The sequence below is a fragment of the Triticum urartu genome, chromosome 3A (assembly GCF_056163025.1).
Source record: "Triticum urartu cultivar PI428250 chromosome 3A, HENAU_Tu73, whole genome shotgun sequence".
NCBI lineage: Eukaryota > Viridiplantae > Streptophyta > Magnoliopsida > Poales > Poaceae > Triticum > Triticum urartu.
In genome coordinates, this window is record NC_141875.1 from 28,052,462 (window position 1) to 28,071,058 (window position 18,597).

At 46.3% G+C, this 18,597-nt stretch overlaps 2 long non-coding RNA genes and 1 pseudogene across 2 annotated transcripts; 2 read left to right on the forward strand and 1 right to left on the reverse strand.

The window, feature by feature from the left end:
* The first annotated feature begins 1,135 nt into the window (after positions 1-1,135).
* Positions 1,136-2,118, forward strand: LOC147978135 (uncharacterized). Its single transcript, XR_015599538.1, has 2 exons — positions 1,136-1,663; positions 1,774-2,118. It is a non-coding gene; the product is annotated as an uncharacterized LOC147978135 (long non-coding RNA).
* A 4,590-nt stretch (positions 2,119-6,708) lies between these two features.
* LOC147978136 (lysine--tRNA ligase pseudogene) lies at positions 6,709-8,306 on the reverse strand (annotated as a pseudogene).
* Positions 8,307-12,502: 4,196 nt separating this feature from the next.
* On the forward strand, positions 12,503-13,503 carry LOC147978137 (uncharacterized). Its single transcript, XR_015599537.1, has 2 exons — positions 12,503-13,048; positions 13,159-13,503. It is a non-coding gene; the product is annotated as an uncharacterized LOC147978137 (long non-coding RNA).
* Positions 13,504-18,597: the final 5,094 nt, after the last annotated feature.

Below are 18,597 nucleotides of genomic sequence, written 5' to 3' on the forward strand. Positions count from 1 at the left end.
GGGGAGTGCTGCGGTCGACGACACCGTCCGGGACCGCTGGCCTAGGCGCCTACAGGTAGAATACAAGAGGCTGCCCTTTGCACGACCTCCTCTTCACCACTCCACGGCCCCCAATCGTGATGCTCTTGCTCGACGGAGTACTGTCAAACAACCAAACAAAGCTACGTGTTGGTGCGTGGGTGATGTTTGTGTAAATTGTTTGGACGATCAAGGAGCGTGCGACAAGAAAAAAAATCGGCATGAACAAATGTTTCTCACATACCCGAAATTTGATTTTTTTTTCTTTTTTGCCACGACCTTCTCGGATGGCCAAACTTCACCAAATCTTGCACGAACATCACGCATTTGAGCTCCTCGAATGGCCAAACTTCACCAAATCTTTCTTGATTTTTTTCTCTCACCCACTAATATGTGGGCCACGCAATGTTGGCATGCCACGCAAGCTGGGTGGATGTAAAAAGCACCGTATTTGCACCAAACAACAAGTTAGATGACTATAAATCTATATTTTTAAAGTTTTAGTACTAAACTGAACATCTTGCGCAAGTTGTATGATTGCCGGTGATATTGCCTCAATAAGTAAATACACCAGCGATGTAGTTGGTACGAACACTTGCAAAATACTGATTTTCCGATCAGTGAACTTGCCCCGGTTGTGCAAATATAGTACGTTCTGCCGGCGTATGCTCTGTCCGCATGGTGGTGGCCCACATTTCAGTGGCCGGAGGTAAGCGAGGCGTGAATGAGCAACCAATGATGTTTTTTAAACTGAATTTCTTAGTGTGCAAATATTTTCATGGCAAATTTGATATGTATAATATTTATTTTTGCCAATTAGTATCCAGAGTTATAAAAGATATTCGTAAGAAATCATGTATTTATCAAGAGGGTAGTATAGAAGCTTACAAGAAGATATTCAGGATCTTGAGTTGGGATCAGATTGATCCTCTATGGTAAAATTGCAAAGCGTTGGCTCACTAGTAGGATCGTGACCTCGCGAAAATATGGATATCTAATCGATTTAGATCATAACATCGTAGAATCACAATAAAATCATGATTCTCACTACCTTGCCAAAAAAACAACCTCCTTATATATTTTTCCAGAATAAAGTAATTTGCACATCTTTGGAAAGATTTATATTAACTGTGCATATATTCTTTTTTAGCGGCCAGTCAATATGCCATAAATAGATCCTTGGTTTTTCCTTCAAGGCAATCAATTCACGAATAAATGCACAATTAATAATGCCATCAGTAGATGAGCTATAGGTTTTGGGTGTAAATATACTATATAAATATTCCTCGCAAAAAATATACTATAAATATTTTTTACTATATATATGAGCTGTATGTTTTGGGTGTATATCAACATACACATTTATAGGATACAGATCCATGATTAAATTAATGTGTTTAAACGTTAATATTATGTAAATAAGTCGAAAACTTGTAGCATGCACCTATGTGTCCATTATAAAAAGCCATCTAAGACCCTAATCACAGAGCAGGAACCCAGGCATATCTGAAAAGATTGGCTTGACATCCCAGTAAACACGCTATCTCTCTCTCTCTCTCTCTCTCTCTCCACCATCAAGCCAGGATGAGGTCGTTGTACAAGATGCTACTATTTTCGCTTGCCCTTGTTGCGCTGCTATCCTCAGGTATGTACGTTTGGAGCATGTTTTGTGATCAATTTTGTATGGCGACCTTTCCACTGTCGTTTTCTCATAATAAATCTCTGCAATCTTTATATGCTGGTACGAACATATAGATCTGATGATCCAGGCGACGGCTAATGGTGGCGGCTCGCTAATCCCTGAAGACTGCCGGCAGACCCCTGTCATCCGTGGGCCGTGTAACCCCAAGGCTTGTCAACACAACTGTCAAACCAACGTCGGCCCCGGTGCCGTTGGCGATTGTGATGCCGGTGGATGCCGGTGCACATACTGTACTCCATCTCAGTGGAATTAAGCAGTGATTGTTGCTTAATTGCTCTCCGATAGTATGCGAAATCTTAGTTTTTTTTCTGTCTGGCTACCTGTCAAATACTCCTACTTGGAAACTCAAATCAGGAATGTCAGAAATTTGATCGATTCGAGGGGCAGTTGCCTTATTAGCATGTTTGCTTGTGATCACCACATCTAAAAATAAAGGTGTGGTCCTCTAGCCTCCCCCTCCCTTTGCTAGAGGTGTAGTCTGCTTGATTTATCTTCCTTTGCTAGCGTAGTAAATTGATGGAGCTCATGAAATCGTGAACGGTGTGCAAGTTATAATGCACATATATAGGTAGCGTTTGTCCTTTCGAGCAGACAATTCGTTTAGTATTCACGTTAGTAATGAAGAAATTGAAGCCATTTTCATGCACAGTAGGCAGCAAGAACGGCGTCGTCATTGATCAAACGTATGCAAGTGGGTTTTGTCCTTCCCGCTATAATGAATTCACACATCTTCAATCTTTAAAGAGCATCCCTTTCCCCGCTTGTTCTCCACTCGTCTCTCGGAAACTCACACACGCACTATCCCAAAACCCAAAACTCATACCGCGATGCACTCAAATCTTTATCTGCTCTAAATGTTCAACAAAAATTGGTAGTCAATGTCGTCCACAGCGCAATAGGAGTAGGAGGGATCAGAAAGTTATGAAGATAAGCTGGCCCTGCTCGGAATTTCAAGAAGGCTGGGCAGGATGCTTTCCGGATTTGCGATCCATGAAACATTGTGTTTCTCATCTAGTTTTGCCACCGAGGCACGCCAGTTCTTGGGCAAGTACTGTGCTCGACACCAACCCAGCCGTTCTGCAGGAATCAGTGGGGCTTGCTACTCAGACTAAAAGGAACCCATGGGGGCGTGAGACTCTGGCAGGCGCGGACCACACTGGGCCATGGCGTGACATCACCAGGGCTCGTGCATGGATTCTTGGGGTTTGGATCAGAAATATCCATCTGTACAATTCCGTTAAGTGTTAGGTAAAATATGTACATAGAGAGGATAAATGAAGGAAATAAAAATGAAAATAAAAAAAATTAGGGTCAGTCATGATGCATACAACCATCTTTATTAATTATTCACCATCGCCTGGCAAAATGAATACAAGGATCAACCCAAGCCACCTTCTAGGCCAACAAAGTCACCACACCTACAGGTATATAGATGTGCTTTGTACGCATAACAGACACTATCTAATCCGATGGCCTAAAGCCCGGCCAGTCTGTGCACGCTCTAGGATCTGCCGCCGTCAACTTCTGCAATCCCGTCTTACTATGAGTGATGCTAGTTTCTTTACACATGTAGTTTAGCCGACAAGAGTAGATCCCCACGTCGCTCATAGTGGCAGCTCGGGGGAACCCTAGCACCGCCAGCCCTTGGCCCTCTCCTCCAGCACCTCTGCCTCGCTGCCGCCAAGGGTCTCCATCGGGTGAAGCCCGGGTAGTGCTGGCGGCGGGGCCTTCCATGGGCGCGACTCCTCTCCCTCCCTAGCGGTGGCGTGTCTCCGATCTAGTGGTGCCGAGTCTCCGATTTGGCGGCCGCGGCGCTGCTCGGTGTCGGGTGTGGTGGGGTGCTCCGCCTAGTGGTGTGCCCCGGCTTGCAGCAATAGCTTCAGCTGTCGATCCCTCAGATCTGATCTGGGTTGGTTGGTGGAACTCGACCCAAAGCTGTGGTCAGCCACGTGCCTCGTCAGCTGATGCGGCATGGGACTCTAGTCGGCAGGCTACAAGTCATGAATGTTGGCTGGCAGGCGGCGCCGGACTCGATCGGGGCGGCTGATGCAGCATGGGACTCTAGTCGGCAGGCTACAAGTCATGAATGTTGGCTGGCAGGCGGCGGCGGACTCGATCGGGGCGGCGTTGGGGGACTGCTGTCGTGAAAATAATGGTGGCTGTCCTCATGCTCTTTTCGCATCATGGCAATGTCCTGCATGATCGGTCTTCCTCGCATCATGCCAGCAGACCCCTGTCATTCCTGGCCAGAACCCTGTCATCCCTAGGCCGTGTAACCCCAAGGCTTGTCTCCGCAATTGCCAAACCAACGTTGGCACTGGTGCAGTTGGCGATTGAGATGCTCGTGGATGCGAGTGCAAACACTGTACTGCATCTCAGCGGAATTAAGCAGTGCTTGTTGCTTAATTTTTTCCCTATCCATAATAAGTGAAAACTTAGTTTTTTTGTATGGCTACCTGTTAAATACATGGAAACTCAAAACAGGAATGTCAGACATTTCATCGACTTGAGGGGCTGTTGCCATCTTAGGGCATCTTCAAGGCTGACCAGTAAACCTCTCGGAACCGTCCGAACCGCGCTGTAGGTACCGCGGAAGCCATCCGGCGCGGGTCTGTATCGGTCTGCGGGGCGGTCCGGACGCGATTTCTCCCACAAAATGGAGAAAAAAGTGGGGGAGGTTTGCGGGAGTCCGGGCCGATCCCAAGCCCCTTTCTGACCGCCCTAGCCCACCAAAACCACTTCCACTTCCGCGCGTGCTCCCGCCCTGCGCCAGCTGCCCGCATTCATGCCACTGTAGAGCACGCCGCTCCGCATTGAAGATGGCTCAGGGCGGATGCGACCTCTCTCACTGCCTCCACCATGTACGGACACCGTCGGGATAGGGCCTATGCCGACGGCCTCCCGGGCTATGCCGACGGATATTTTGCCGACGGCTCTATGCCAACGGGGGCCATCGGCATAGGCCTGTCCCGACGGCCAATCAAGGCTATGCCGACGGCGGTGCGATTCCGGTGGTGTTGTGATGTAACCTAAAAAACTTCGACATCTTTTATTATCTATGTTATTGCATAAGTGGTGCTAATGTGACTAAATATTGGTTGTAACCACAATGGCATCAGAAAAGGAGATCTAAAACCATATTGTACGGTGGTGTACAATCAGTAAGACATTACACATAATAACCTACTTTTACCGAAAAGGTAGAATCTCAACTTCACTAGCCAACAGATGTTGGAAGACAAAGTAACATTGAAACAGAGTTAAGACTGTAACTTCTATACGCTGCCAAGCTGGTGCAAAACAGATTCCATGCAATTCTTGGAAGAACAAGTTGCACATGACAACAATCAGGTACAAGTTTCTGATGTTTCACCATGCACATAATTTGACTCCATACAGTTTTCCCGGTACACATCATCAAGTGTTCAAAATGTTTGCCATCTTACAAAATTTACAATCAACAAGTTTTAAGTGTTCCATGACAGCAGCATGATCACAAAGGAGTTAATCATATGCAACCAATGAAATAGAACACCATATTGAAAAGGGGGATTACTGTATGATAAAATAAGATACTACTAGTGGGCATATGAACGGAGGGGAACGTTTGGAACGAGTGGGCATATGAACCCATTTTTTTTTATAAAAAAGGTAATTTAAAAAATGGTCGAAAAATCATGAAATTTATCGGCAACAAACTTGTCCTACTCGCAAAAAATTGGGGGCGAAATGACTTTCGAGGTATTGTCCAGGACAAATCGAAATCAGCAACATACTAGGTTTACTATTCACTCTATATTGTCAGGGAAATTTTGTTTGTTGGCTCAGATTTTTGTCGTCAATTATTTCATGAGCGGAACAATATGTCAACTTTGTTCGAAAATAATTTCAATGATTTTTGACTTTTTTCTGAGTTGCTAAAAAAATCGCTGATATTTTTTATAGGGTTCATCTACCACCAGGTTCACCGGGGTATTTTCCCGAGTTAAATAACTATTTTGTGAAATGGAAGGGAAATGAATAACTTGCGCTCCATTTTTTTATCTCATCGGACAAGGATTTTAGCGTTGCAAACAGCCAACTAGTCTTGAGGATTCATGGCCAGGAGGACATCCTTGATGTCAAGGGTTGATGGCACAATTTTCCTACGATATCTTTATTTAGGTGGGCATCTTTTTCAAAATGAATAACACGACCTCTGCATCGTACGATGAACACAACCATTTTATTAAATGTAAAGTACATGTAAGTCATGACTACCAAAATGTTCGCAGGACAAGACCATCTCGGTCAGAAACAAGATTACATAGCTCATCCAACATTCATGTTTTCTATTTGCCCAGTGCATTGTTTCGTAGGGTTTGTATCTAAATTTAATGATTTGAGGCTCATGCATATATGTGATTGATCCGGAAACTTTGGTAGGGGCAAATATCAGCAGCGATTTCTGCCCACCGGTTATGAAGTAATCTTTCTTGCTCGCATCATGTGTTGCAATCATGCTCCTGTTTAAGTGGTGGCAAAATTTGCCAACCTCGTGGCGACCTAGGTCTACAATATTTGCTAGCACACTATGATGCATGCTATGTAATTATGCATCGACGAGGTGGCAATGGCAAACACACAAGACGCGGGTATGTGGGCTGCAACGAATCCACACTACTAGAAGCCCGACTTCTCTGACCTGCCATAGTGCAATGGCGGTCTCCTCCGCCCATAGATTTCATTAAACTAAATCTTGATGCTTCTTACCACGCACCACTGGCAAGGGAGGATGGGGGTGTTATTGCTCGCGATGCTGATGGCAATGTCATTCTGGTGGCGGCGGGCGGGTTAGGCAACCAGGCCTCGAGTTGCAAGCTGAACCTGAGGCCATTCTCCAGGCCATTAAAGTGGCGGAGCAACAAGGTATGAGGCATGCCATATTCGAAACAGATTGCCTGTCTCTCCAGCAAGCAATTTAATCTCCTTCTGCCAATCGGGGACCACTAGGCATGTTGTTTCCTGAAGCAAAATTCTAGTTGAGTCTTGGGTTTATACACCACAAAGTTCTCTTTTCTCCCAAACTCACTAGCGAGGTAGCGCATGTGCTGGCCTCTCATGGTTGCTGGTGTGCTCCGAATGACCAAACTGTCTGGCACATGGATCTCCAAAATGATGTAGCTCGAGTTGGGACTGCTGATTTGGTCGGGGTCATTCAGCTCCCTGTAGGCGTTGCACACCTCATGCTTGTTGATGAACAGCTCAAACCTTTCAGTCAGTCCAGACCGGGCTTCGTCCCTGTGTGACTTCGCGAGTGGGCTCATGATCACCGGATGGTTGATGATGAACGTCGGGTTCACGCATGTCTCCTCCAGGAAGTGCCAGACAAGCTTGTCCAGCAGCCGTGCCGTCGTGTGTGGAAGCGGGCAGGTAATGTCGTACCTGGCACAAGCCTCCATCAAGTACTCGTTGTCGTTGGCATCGTGGGTCGACAGATCCTCCTCCGGTATGTTGAGACCGGCCATGTCCTCAAGTCCCTTGATCACGTCGATTCGCGCGAACGGAGGCGTGAAATCGATCTCGATAGGCGGCTTGTCGGCGCCGTTGGCGTGGTACTGCACCTTGTAGCCGCCCGTGAGCTCCTTCACCATGCCGCCCAGCATCTCCTCCGTGAGCTCCATCAGGTCGTTGTAATCCGCATAGGCCATGTAGAACTCGCATGTCGTGAACTCGGGGTTGTGCGTCGTGTCGATGCCTTCGTTCCTGAAGGCCTCCCGATCTCGTACACGCCGTCCAGTCCGCCGACGACGAGCTGCTTCAGGTAGAGCTCCGGCGCGATGCGCATGTACAACTTCATGTTCAGGTCGTTGTGGTGCGTGACGAACAGCCTCGCGGCGGCGCCACCGGCAACCACGTTCATCATCGGGGTGTCCACCTCCAGAAACCCACGCTTGTCAAGGAAGCTGCGGATGAAGGAGACGACTTTGGCTCGCGCCGTGAAGACGGACCTCATCTCAGGGTTCACCATGAGATCGAGGTACCGCCGGCGGTACCGTGTCTCCTGGTCCTTGAGGGCGTAGCTCTCCATGTTCCTGGGCATGCCGGGCGCCCACGGCAGCGGCGGCGCGCGCCGGTGCCTATTCGGCTGCCGCGGCAGCATGTGTAGGCAGGGCGAGAGCACGACGAACTGTGCAGGGAATATGCTGAGCTCGCCTCGGTTGCTTTTACCAGGGAACCCACGCACGTCGACCACGTCGCCAAGCTTCACGCCAGAGTGGAAAGCGGAGAATTCCTCGGGAGTCTCCAGCTCCGAGGTCCCGGAGTCTGCCATGACCTGGACCTTGGCGCCGCCGCGGTGGAGGTCGTAGAAGAGGAGGCTGGAGGACGACGTCCTCTTGCTCATGATCCTCCCGGCCAGGGACTCGGTGACGTCAACCAGCTTCTCCCCGTCGGCCAGACCCCTGTACCTGTGGACGTAGTCGGCGACGGAGACGGTGGGCTGGAAGGCGTGCGGGTAGGGGTTGACGCCGGCGGCCTTCTGCGCGGCGAGCGCGCCGAGCCTGTTGTGGTAGTACTGGGTGGGATCCATGCCGTCGTCCGTCATGGCGCGCGGTGCAAAACTCTCTCCCGTAGTTGGGGAAAAACAGAGCGGAGACTTTCTTGACCTAGCAGCGATTTCGTGTTCTCGTCGGTTTATTTATATGTACAAAGAAGAAGAGACGACTATGCGCTTGTTTGGACTCAAAATCGAACAAAACCTACCGTGACTTGCCAAACAAGCAACCCCACGAGCCCACCCCAGACTTGTGGGATCCTTTCCAGCGTAGCCGTTCGATCCAGTCAACGCAAAACTGGGCGCCGCATCAACGCAGCCCCATGCGAGAAGCACCACGCCCCAGACTCCGTACTAGAAGAACCACGTCGCCCCTCTGCAGCACTGATTGCATGTAGAACATTGTTGACTGCCGGCCGCTGACAGTCTATCGAGTGTTGCATGGCAGCACCGTGGAAGGCTGAGTTGCAGCACAGACAACCGCTGACGACCGTCGACGCTGCATCGCAGCACTGGCAACTACCGCTGGGTTGCATAGCAGCACCGACGAGGATGCGTTGTAGCACCAACAGTTGACGACGACCGCTGCTTCAGAGCGTCGAACAATTGAACGATGCATTGCAGCGCCGTTAGACACCGATGGACCGCACAACAGCGCAGCACCTGAGTGCTGCATCACAACATCGACGCCGATGAGAAAGTTCATCCGATTGAAAACCAAAGTTTTCCTACTTTTTATACCTAACAACGGAGCTAGCTATACATCCAGCAACAACAAATAGATCAAAGATGAAAGAAAATATGTTGCCTCCATGACACTACTGTAGAGAAAGATCAGTATACACATGTGAACTCAAAGAAAGTGAAATACGCATACTTATGATGAGTGATATCCTGGTTAATCTGTTTATGTGTCCTAATTAACAGCCCATGAGCACACCCGAAACAATATCGGTAGTTAGACGAAGAAAACACATCCTGGTTAAAGGAGAAAGAACAGGAAAAAGGTCCGTAGATTTGAAGAGAGTGGGGGGCTTACATCGAACTGTCTGCTGCCTTGAACACTTTCATGGAAAAGAAACATTGGCTTTGCCACCAGAGTAGGAAGAAACAGGATTGCCTTTCAGCTTGTTGCCCGTACCTGTTAATGAGCGAAAAATATGAACAGAGTCTGAAAAAAAATGAGAACAGTAGCAATACGCTTAAGCAACAGCGGGTTTGTTGATATTTTTGCGGCGAAGAGAACTATGGCATATTTTTTATCCAACTCAAGTCAGAAAGATCAATGATGTTCAGGTTAAAACTCTGAACTCTCAACTACATCCACTAGTTGATAGTTGTTGCTCGAAGCTTAACAAGACAAACACAAGGCATTCCACTTCCTTAAAATTATTCTTGCTGTCATGAAAAATAAAAACTCCTTTAATTTTCTCGCTTCACCGATCGAGATCACTAGTACATGCATGCATATGGAGAAAACTGCAAACACACTGTTTGGACAAAAAAAAAAGTTTGCTAGTTCTTGGCCGGGCACCAGACACCTCACAAACCTGCACTGTCAATGAATTAGCTTTCTCTATTCCATGGTAGTGGTATCATGCACCTGAATGTTCTTTGCCATACAATTTTCTTAAGATTAATTAAGCTCTAGTACTGTTAGCATTGCAGCGGCGATCTGTATGTTACGATCCTAGTATTACCCAACATTGACGAACGGCAGAGATAAGGTACTACCAGTAAACAGATGGATACAATTGACAAGACCACAAACAGAATGGTTACTTACTTGTACAGTTCTGCTTTCTTGGTGAGTTCTATTTGATGGAATGGTTAAAAATATCCCTGTGTTTTATAAATTTTGTAGGATGTGAAATAGATATGCTAGAAGTTGCAAAACAACATTTTGGCACACACTGAAACTGCATGGTGGACATGAAGGAAAATCATGATAAACTCCATTGACTAGAGATGAAAACACAGCCCATTATGGTTATGATTCAGCAAAATACATGCCCTTCAACAGGTTGAACTACATCTATAATTTCAGTTAAAAACTACATCCATGCCATCCCACTTGTCATCAGGAGTCAGCATAACAACCATGGCCCCCTAAATGTAACAATAAGATTACATCCATGACAAAACTTTGGATAATCACTGATTACTCAATGTAGAAATCTGCATCTGAAAAATACACACAAGAACACATGAAGCCCACAATGGGGAGTTCGAATTATGAGAACGTTAATCATCTAACCCTGTAACCCACAGGGAAGCCATGGAAAAGTACATCTACACTAGGCATGGAAATTAAGAAGAAAATACCTACATCCATCACATGGCAAAAATACATTGTAGAACTAGATGGAAACACAGGAAGAAAAAACATACGTGGTGGTCAAAGTCCATACGTCGGACCAGACAAGCTTATGAAAGGCTACATGTAAATATGCGTGAAGCTTATGAAAGGCTACACTATGCGTGAAGAAAAAGCACTCATAAGCATTAGGGGTTCAAACATATACTAAGAACCATGGATTTCGAGTCGCTCGACTAGTCTATGAGTCGCAAAAATATGGTCCACTCAGCTTAGTGTCGACTCGCGACTAGTCACAACGCAGGCTCGACTTCTTCCGAGTCACTGCCCCAGAGAGACTCGCATGAGTCGCGACTCGAAAACCATGCTAAGAACTTCGGGAGAAAGATCAACCGATCATCCACTAACAGCCTAACGACAAGGAAGGAAGTAAGCAGCCAAGAATAATGAATATTTTAATCAAAACAACAACAAACGAGCCAGGTAATTCCTAAATTTCCCCTATTTTCCTCTGACATACTCCTCCCAATGCGAGCACAACGCTATTTCGTTCAAAAATTGCTATTCACTCCGCCATCAAAATCCAACCCTTGTTTCTCTCGCAGAGTATGCCACAGCTACCTCAACGAGTCACAGTATCCAAATCTGCCATTGTACAATGTACGGATGGGCTTAGGCATTTCGTCGAACACATTGGCTTCTATCCATTGGAAACCACCAGATCACATGTACAGGAAAGCTAGCAGTAAACTTCGAACATCGAATAGACAAGAGGTTGGTGCGGGAGCAACCTTGGGGAGTGCTGCGGTCGACGACACCGTCCGGGACCGCTGGCCTAGGCGCCTACAGGTAGAATACAAGAGGCTGCCCTTTGCACGACCTCCTCTTCACCACTCCACGGCCCCCAATCGTGATGCTCTTGCTCGACGGAGTACTGTCAAACAACCAAACAAAGCTACGTGTTGGTGCGTGGGTGATGTTTGTGTAAATTGTTTGGACGATCAAGGAGCGTGCGACAAGAAAAAAAATCGGCATGAACAAATGTTTCTCACATACCCGAAATTTGATTTTTTTTTTCTTTTTTGCCACGACCTTCTCGGATGGCCAAACTTCACCAAATCTTGCACGAACATCACGCATTTGAGCTCCTCGAATGGCCAAACTTCACCAAATCTTTCTTGATTTTTTTCTCTCACCCACTAATATGTGGGCCACGCAATGTTGGCATGCCACGCAAGCTGGGTGGATGTAAAAAGCACCGTATTTGCACCAAACAACAAGTTAGATGACTATAAATCTATATTTTTAAAGTTTTAGTACTAAACTGAACATCTTGCGCAAGTTGTATGATTGCCGGTGATATTGCCTCAATAAGTAAATACACCAGCGATGTAGTTGGTACGAACACTTGCAAAATACTGATTTTCCGATCAGTGAACTTGCCCCGGTTGTGCAAATATAGTACGTTCTGCCGGCGTATGCTCTGTCCGCATGGTGGTGGCCCACATTTCAGTGGCCGGAGGTAAGCGAGGCGTGAATGAGCAACCAATGATGTTTTTTAAACTGAATTTCTTAGTGTGCAAATATTGTCATGGCAAATTTGATATGTATAATATTTATTTTTGCCAATTAGTATCCAGAGTTATAAAAGATATTCGTAAGAAATCATGTATTTATCAAGAGGGTAGTATAGAAGCTTACAAGAAGATATTCAGGATCTTGAGTTGGGATCAGATTGATCCTCTATGGTAAAATTGCAAAGCGTTGGCTCACTAGTAGGATCGTGACCTCGCGAAAATATGGATATCTAATCGATTTAGATCATAACATCGTAGAATCACAATAAAATCATGATTCTCACTACCTTGCCAAAAAAACAACCTCCTTATATATTTTTCCAGAATAAAGTAATTTGCACATCTTTGGAAAGATTTATATTAACTGTGCATATATTCTTTTTTAGCGGCCAGTCAATATGCCATAAATAGATCCTTGGTTTTTCCTTCAAGGCAATCAATTCACGAATAAATGCACAATTAATAATGCCATCAGTAGATGAGCTATAGGTTTTGGGTGTAAATATACTATATAAATATTCCTCGCAAAAAATATACTATAAATATTTTTTACTATATATATGAGCTGTATGTTTTGGGTGTATATCAACATACACATTTATAGGATACAGATCCATGATTAAATTAATGTGTTTAAACGTTAATATTATGTAAATAAGTCGAAAACTTGTAGCATGCACCTATGTGTCCATTATAAAAAGCCATCTAAGACCCTAATCACAGAGCAGGAACCCAGGCATATCTGAAAAGATTGGCTTGACATCCCAGTAAACACGCTATCTCTCTCTCTCTCTCTCTCTCTCTCTCTCTCTCTCTCTCTCTCCACCATCAAGCCAGGATGAGGTCGTTGTACAAGATGCTACTATTTTCGCTTGCCCTTGTTGCGCTGCTATCCTCAGGTATGTACGTTTGGAGCATGTTTTGTGATCAATTTTGTATGGCGACCTTTCCACTGTCGTTTTCTCATAATAAATCTCTGCAATCTTTATATGCTGGTACGAACATATAGATCTGATGATCCAGGCGACGGCTAATGGTGGCGGCTCGCTAATCCCTGAAGACTGCCGGCAGACCCCTGTCATCCGTGGGCCGTGTAACCCCAAGGCTTGTCAACACAACTGTCAAACCAACGTCGGCCCCGGTGCCGTTGGCGATTGTGATGCCGGTGGATGCCGGTGCACATACTGTACTCCATCTCAGTGGAATTAAGCAGTGATTGTTGCTTAATTGCTCTCCGATAGTATGCGAAATCTTAGTTTTTTTTCTGTCTGGCTACCTGTCAAATACTCCTACTTGGAAACTCAAATCAGGAATGTCAGAAATTTGATCGATTCGAGGGGCAGTTGCCTTATTAGCATGTTTTCTTGTGATCACCACATCTAAAAATAAAGGTGTGGTCCTCTAGCCTCCCCCCTCCCTTTGCTAGAGGTGTAGTCTGCTTGATTTATCTTCCTTTGCTAGCGTAGTAAATTGATGGAGCTCATGAAATCGTGAACGGTGTGCAAGTTATAATGCACATATATAGGTAGCGTTTGTCCTTTCGAGCAGACAATTCGTTTAGTATTCACGTTAGTAATGAAGAAATTGAAGCCATTTTCATGCACAGTAGGCAGCAAGAACGGCGTCGTCATTGATCAAACGTATGCAAGTGGGTTTTGTCCTTCCCGCTATAATGAATTCACACATCTTCAATCTTTAAAGAGCATCCCTTTCCCCGCTTGTTCTCCACTCGTCTCTCGGAAACTCACACACGCACTATCCCAAAACCCAAAACTCATACCGCGATGCACTCAAATCTTTATCTGCTCTAAATGTTCAACAAAAATTGGTAGTCAATGTCGTCCACAGCGCAATAGGAGTAGGAGGGATCAGAAAGTTATGAAGATAAGCTGGCCCTGCTCGGAATTTCAAGAAGGCTGGGCAGGATGCTTTCCGGATTTGCGATCCATGAAACATTGTGTTTCTCATCTAGTTTTGCCACCGAGGCACGCCAGTTCTTGGGCAAGTACTGTGCTCGACACCAACCCAGCCGTTCTGCAGGAATCAGTGGGGCTTGCTACTCAGACTAAAAGGAACCCATGGGGGCGTGAGACTCTGGCAGGCGCGGACCACACTGGGCCATGGCGTGACATCACCAGGGCTCGTGCATGGATTCTTGGGGTTTGGATCAGAAATATCCATCTGTACAATTCCGTTAAGTGTTAGGTAAAATATGTACATAGAGAGGATAAATGAAGGAAATAAAAATGAAAATAAAAAAAATTAGGGTCAGTCATGATGCATACAACCATCTTTATTAATTATTCACCATCGCCTGGCAAAATGAATACAAGGATCAACCCAAGCCACCTTCTAGGCCAACAAAGTCACCACACCTACAGGTATATAGATGTGCTTTGTACGCATAACAGACACTATCTAATCCGATGGCCTAAAGCCCGGCCAGTCTGTGCACGCTCTAGGATCTGCCGCCGTCAACTTCTGCAATCCCGTCTTACTATGAGTGATGCTAGTTTCTTTACACATGTAGTTTAGCCGACAAGAGTAGATCCCCACGTCGCTCATAGTGGCAGCTCGGGGGAACCCTAGCACCGCCAGCCCTTGGCCCTCTCCTCCAGCACCTCTGCCTCGCTGCCGCCAAGGGTCTCCATCGGGTGAAGCCCGGGTAGTGCTGGCGGCGGGGCCTTCCATGGGCGCGACTCCTCTCCCTCCCTAGCGGTGGCGTGTCTCCGATCTAGTGGTGCCGAGTCTCCGATTTGGCGGCGGCGGCGCTGCTCGGTGTCGGGTGTGGTGGGGTGCTCCGCCTAGTGGTGTGCCCCGGCTTGCAGCAATAGCTTCAGCTGTCGATCCCTCAGATCTGATCTGGGTTGGTTGGTGGAACTCGACCCAAAGCTGTGGTCAGCCACGTGCCTCGTCAGCTGATGCGGCACGGGACTCTAGTCGGCAGGCTACAAGTCATGAATGTTGGCTGGCAGGCGGCGCCGGACTCGATCGGGGCGGCTGATGCAGCATGGGACTCTAGTCGGCAGGCTACAAGTCATGAATGTTGGCTGGCAGGCGGCGGCGGACTCGATCGGGGCGGCGTTGGGGGACTGCTGTCGTGAAAATAATGGTGGCTGTCCTCATGCTCTTTTCGCATCATGGCAATGTCCTGCATGATCGGTCTTCCTCGCATCATGCCAGCAGACCCCTTTCATTCCTGGCCAGAACCCTGTCATCCCTAGGCCGTGTAACCCCAAGGCTTGTCTCCGCAATTGCCAAACCAACGTTGGCACTGGTGCAGTTGGCGATTGAGATGCTCGTGGATGCGAGTGCAAACACTGTACTGCATCTCAGCGGAATTAAGCAGTTCTTGTTGCTTAATTTTTTCCCTATCCATAATAAGTGAAAACTTAGTTTTTTTGTCTGGCTACCTGTTAAATACATGTAAACTCAAAACAGGAATGTCAGACATTTCATCGACTTGAGGGGCTGTTGCCATCTTATGGCATCTTCAAGGCTGACCAGTAAACCTCTCGGAACCGTCCGAACCGCGCTGTAGGTACCGCGGAAGCCATCCGGCGCGGGTCTGTATCGGTCTGCGGGGCGGTCCGGACGCGATTTCTCCCACAAAATGGAGAAAAAAGTGGGGGAGGTTTGCGGGAGTCCGGGCCGATCCCAAGCCCCTTTCTGACCGCCCTAGCCCACCAAAACCACTTCCACTTCCGCGCGTGCTCCCGCCCTGCGCCAGCTGCCCGCATTCATGCCACTGTAGAGCACGCCGCTCCGCATTGAAGATGGCTCAGGGCGGATGCGACCTCTCTCACTGCCTCCACCATGTACGGACACCGTCGGGATAGGGCCTATGCCGACGGCCTCCCGGGCTATGCCGACGGATATTTTGCCGACGGCTCTATGCCCACGGGGGCCATCGGCATAGGCCTGTCCCGACGGCCAATCAAGGCTATGCCGACGGCGGTGCGATTCCGGTGGTGTTGTGATGTAACCTAAAAAACCTCGACATCTTTTATTATCTATGTTATTGCATAAGTGGTGCTAATGTGACTAAATATTGGTTGTAACCACAATGGCATCAGAAAAGGAGATCTAAAACCATATTGTACGGTGGTGTACAATCAGTAAGACATTACACATAATAACCTACTTTTACCGAAAAGGTAGAATCTCAACTTCACTAGCCAACAGATGTTGGAAGACAAAGTAACATTGAAACAGAGTTAAGACTGTAACTTCTATACGCTGCCAAGCTGGTGCAAAACAGATTCCATGCAATTCTTGGAAGAACAAGTTGCACATGACAACAATCAGGTACAAGTTTCTGATGTTTCACCATGCACATAATTTGACTCCATACAGTTTTCCCGGTACACATCATCAAGTGTTCAAAATGTTTGCCATCTTACAAAATTTACAATCAACAAGTTTTAAGTGTTCCATGACAGCAGCATGATCACAAAGGAGTTAATCATATGCAACCAATGAAATAGAACACCATATTGAAAAGGGGGATTACTGTATGATAAAATAAGATACTACTAGTGGGCATATGAACGGAGGGGAACGTTTGGAACGAGTGGGCATATGAACCCATTTTTTTTTATAAAAAAGGTAATTTAAAAAATGGTCGAAAAATCATGAAATTTATCGGCAACAAACTTGTCCTACTCGCAAAAAATTGGGGGCGAAATGACTTTCGAGGTATTGTCCAGGACAAATCGAAATCAGCAACATACTAGGTTTACTATTCACTCTATATTGTCAGGGAAATTTTGTTTGTTGGCTCAGATTTTTGTCGTCAATTATTTCATGAGCGGAACAATATGTCAAGTTTGTTCGAAAATAATTTCAATGATTTTTGACTTTTTTCTGAGTTGCTAAAAAAATCGCTGATATTTTTTATAGGGTTCATCTACCACCAGGTTCACCGGGGTATTTTCCCGAGTTAAATAACTATTTTGTGAAATGGAAGGGAAATGAATAACTTGCGCTCCATTTTTTTATCTCATCGGACAAGGATTTTAGCGTTGCAAACAGCCAACTAGTCTTGAGGATTCATGGCCAGGAGGACATCCTTGATGTCAAGGGTTGATGGCACAATTTTCCTATGATATCTTTATTTAGGTGGGCGTCTTTTTCAAAATGAATAACACGACCTCTGCATCATACGATGAACACAACCATTTTATTAAATGTAAAGTACATGTAAGTCATGACTACCAAAATGTTCGCAGGACAAGACCATCTCGGTCAGAAACAAGATTACATAGCTCATCCAACATTCATGTTTTCTATTTGCCCAGTGCATTGTTTCGTAGGGTTTGTATCTAAATTTAATGATTTGAGGCTCATGCATATATGTGATTGATCCGGAAACTTTGGTAGGGGCAAATATCAGCAGCGATTTCTGCCCACCGGTTATGAAGTAATCTTTCTTGCTCGCATCATGTGTTGCAATCATGCTCCTGTTTAAGTGGTGGCAAAATTTGCCAACCTCGTGGCGACCTAGGTCTACAATATTTGCTAGCACACTATGATGCATGCTATGTAATTATGCATCGACGACGTGGCAATGGCAAACACACAAGACGCGGGTATGTGGGCTGCAAGGAATCCACACTACCAGAAGCCCGACTTCTCTGACCTGCCATAGTGCAATGGCGGTCTCCTCCGCCCATAGATTTCATTAAACTAAATCTTGATGCTTCTTACCACGCACCACTGGCAAGGGAGGATGGGGGTGTTATTGCTCGCGATGCTGATGGCAATGTCATTCTGGTGGCGGCGGGCGGGTTAGGTAACCAGGCCTCGAGTTGCAAGCTGAACCTGAGGCCATTCTCCAGGCCATTAAAGTGGCGGAGCAACAAGGTATGAGGCATGCCATATTCGAAACAGATTGCCTGTCTCTCCAGCAAGCAATTTAATCTCCTTCTGCCAATCGGGGACCACTAGGCATGTTGTTTCCTGAAGCAAAATTCTAGTTGAGTCTTGGGTTTATACACCACAAAGTTCTCTTTTCTCCCAAACTCACTAGCGAGGTAGCGCATGTGCTGGCCTCTCATGGTTGCTGGTGTGCTCCGAATGACCAAACTGTCTGGCACATGGATCTCCAAAATGATGTAGCTCGAGTTGGGACTGCTGATTTGGTCGGTCCATCGTAAATGGAATGCAAGGTGTTCCAGTTAAAAAAACCAACTTCTCCTGATGGGACTTATTTACCTCCGAGCCTGAAGCACCCAATAAAAATGTTTCTGACAGGTTTACCTTGACCCCAAGGAAATAATTGGGGTTTGCACGGGGAAGAATTTCCCCTTTCCTATTTCTATGGGGCCACCACAAACCAAATAATTATACCGTAAAAATAAAGAGATAATTTCATATTTCAACATTGAACTTTATGGTTACTTTAATTTACATTGCTCAACTATGAAACCTGTCAGATAACACCCTC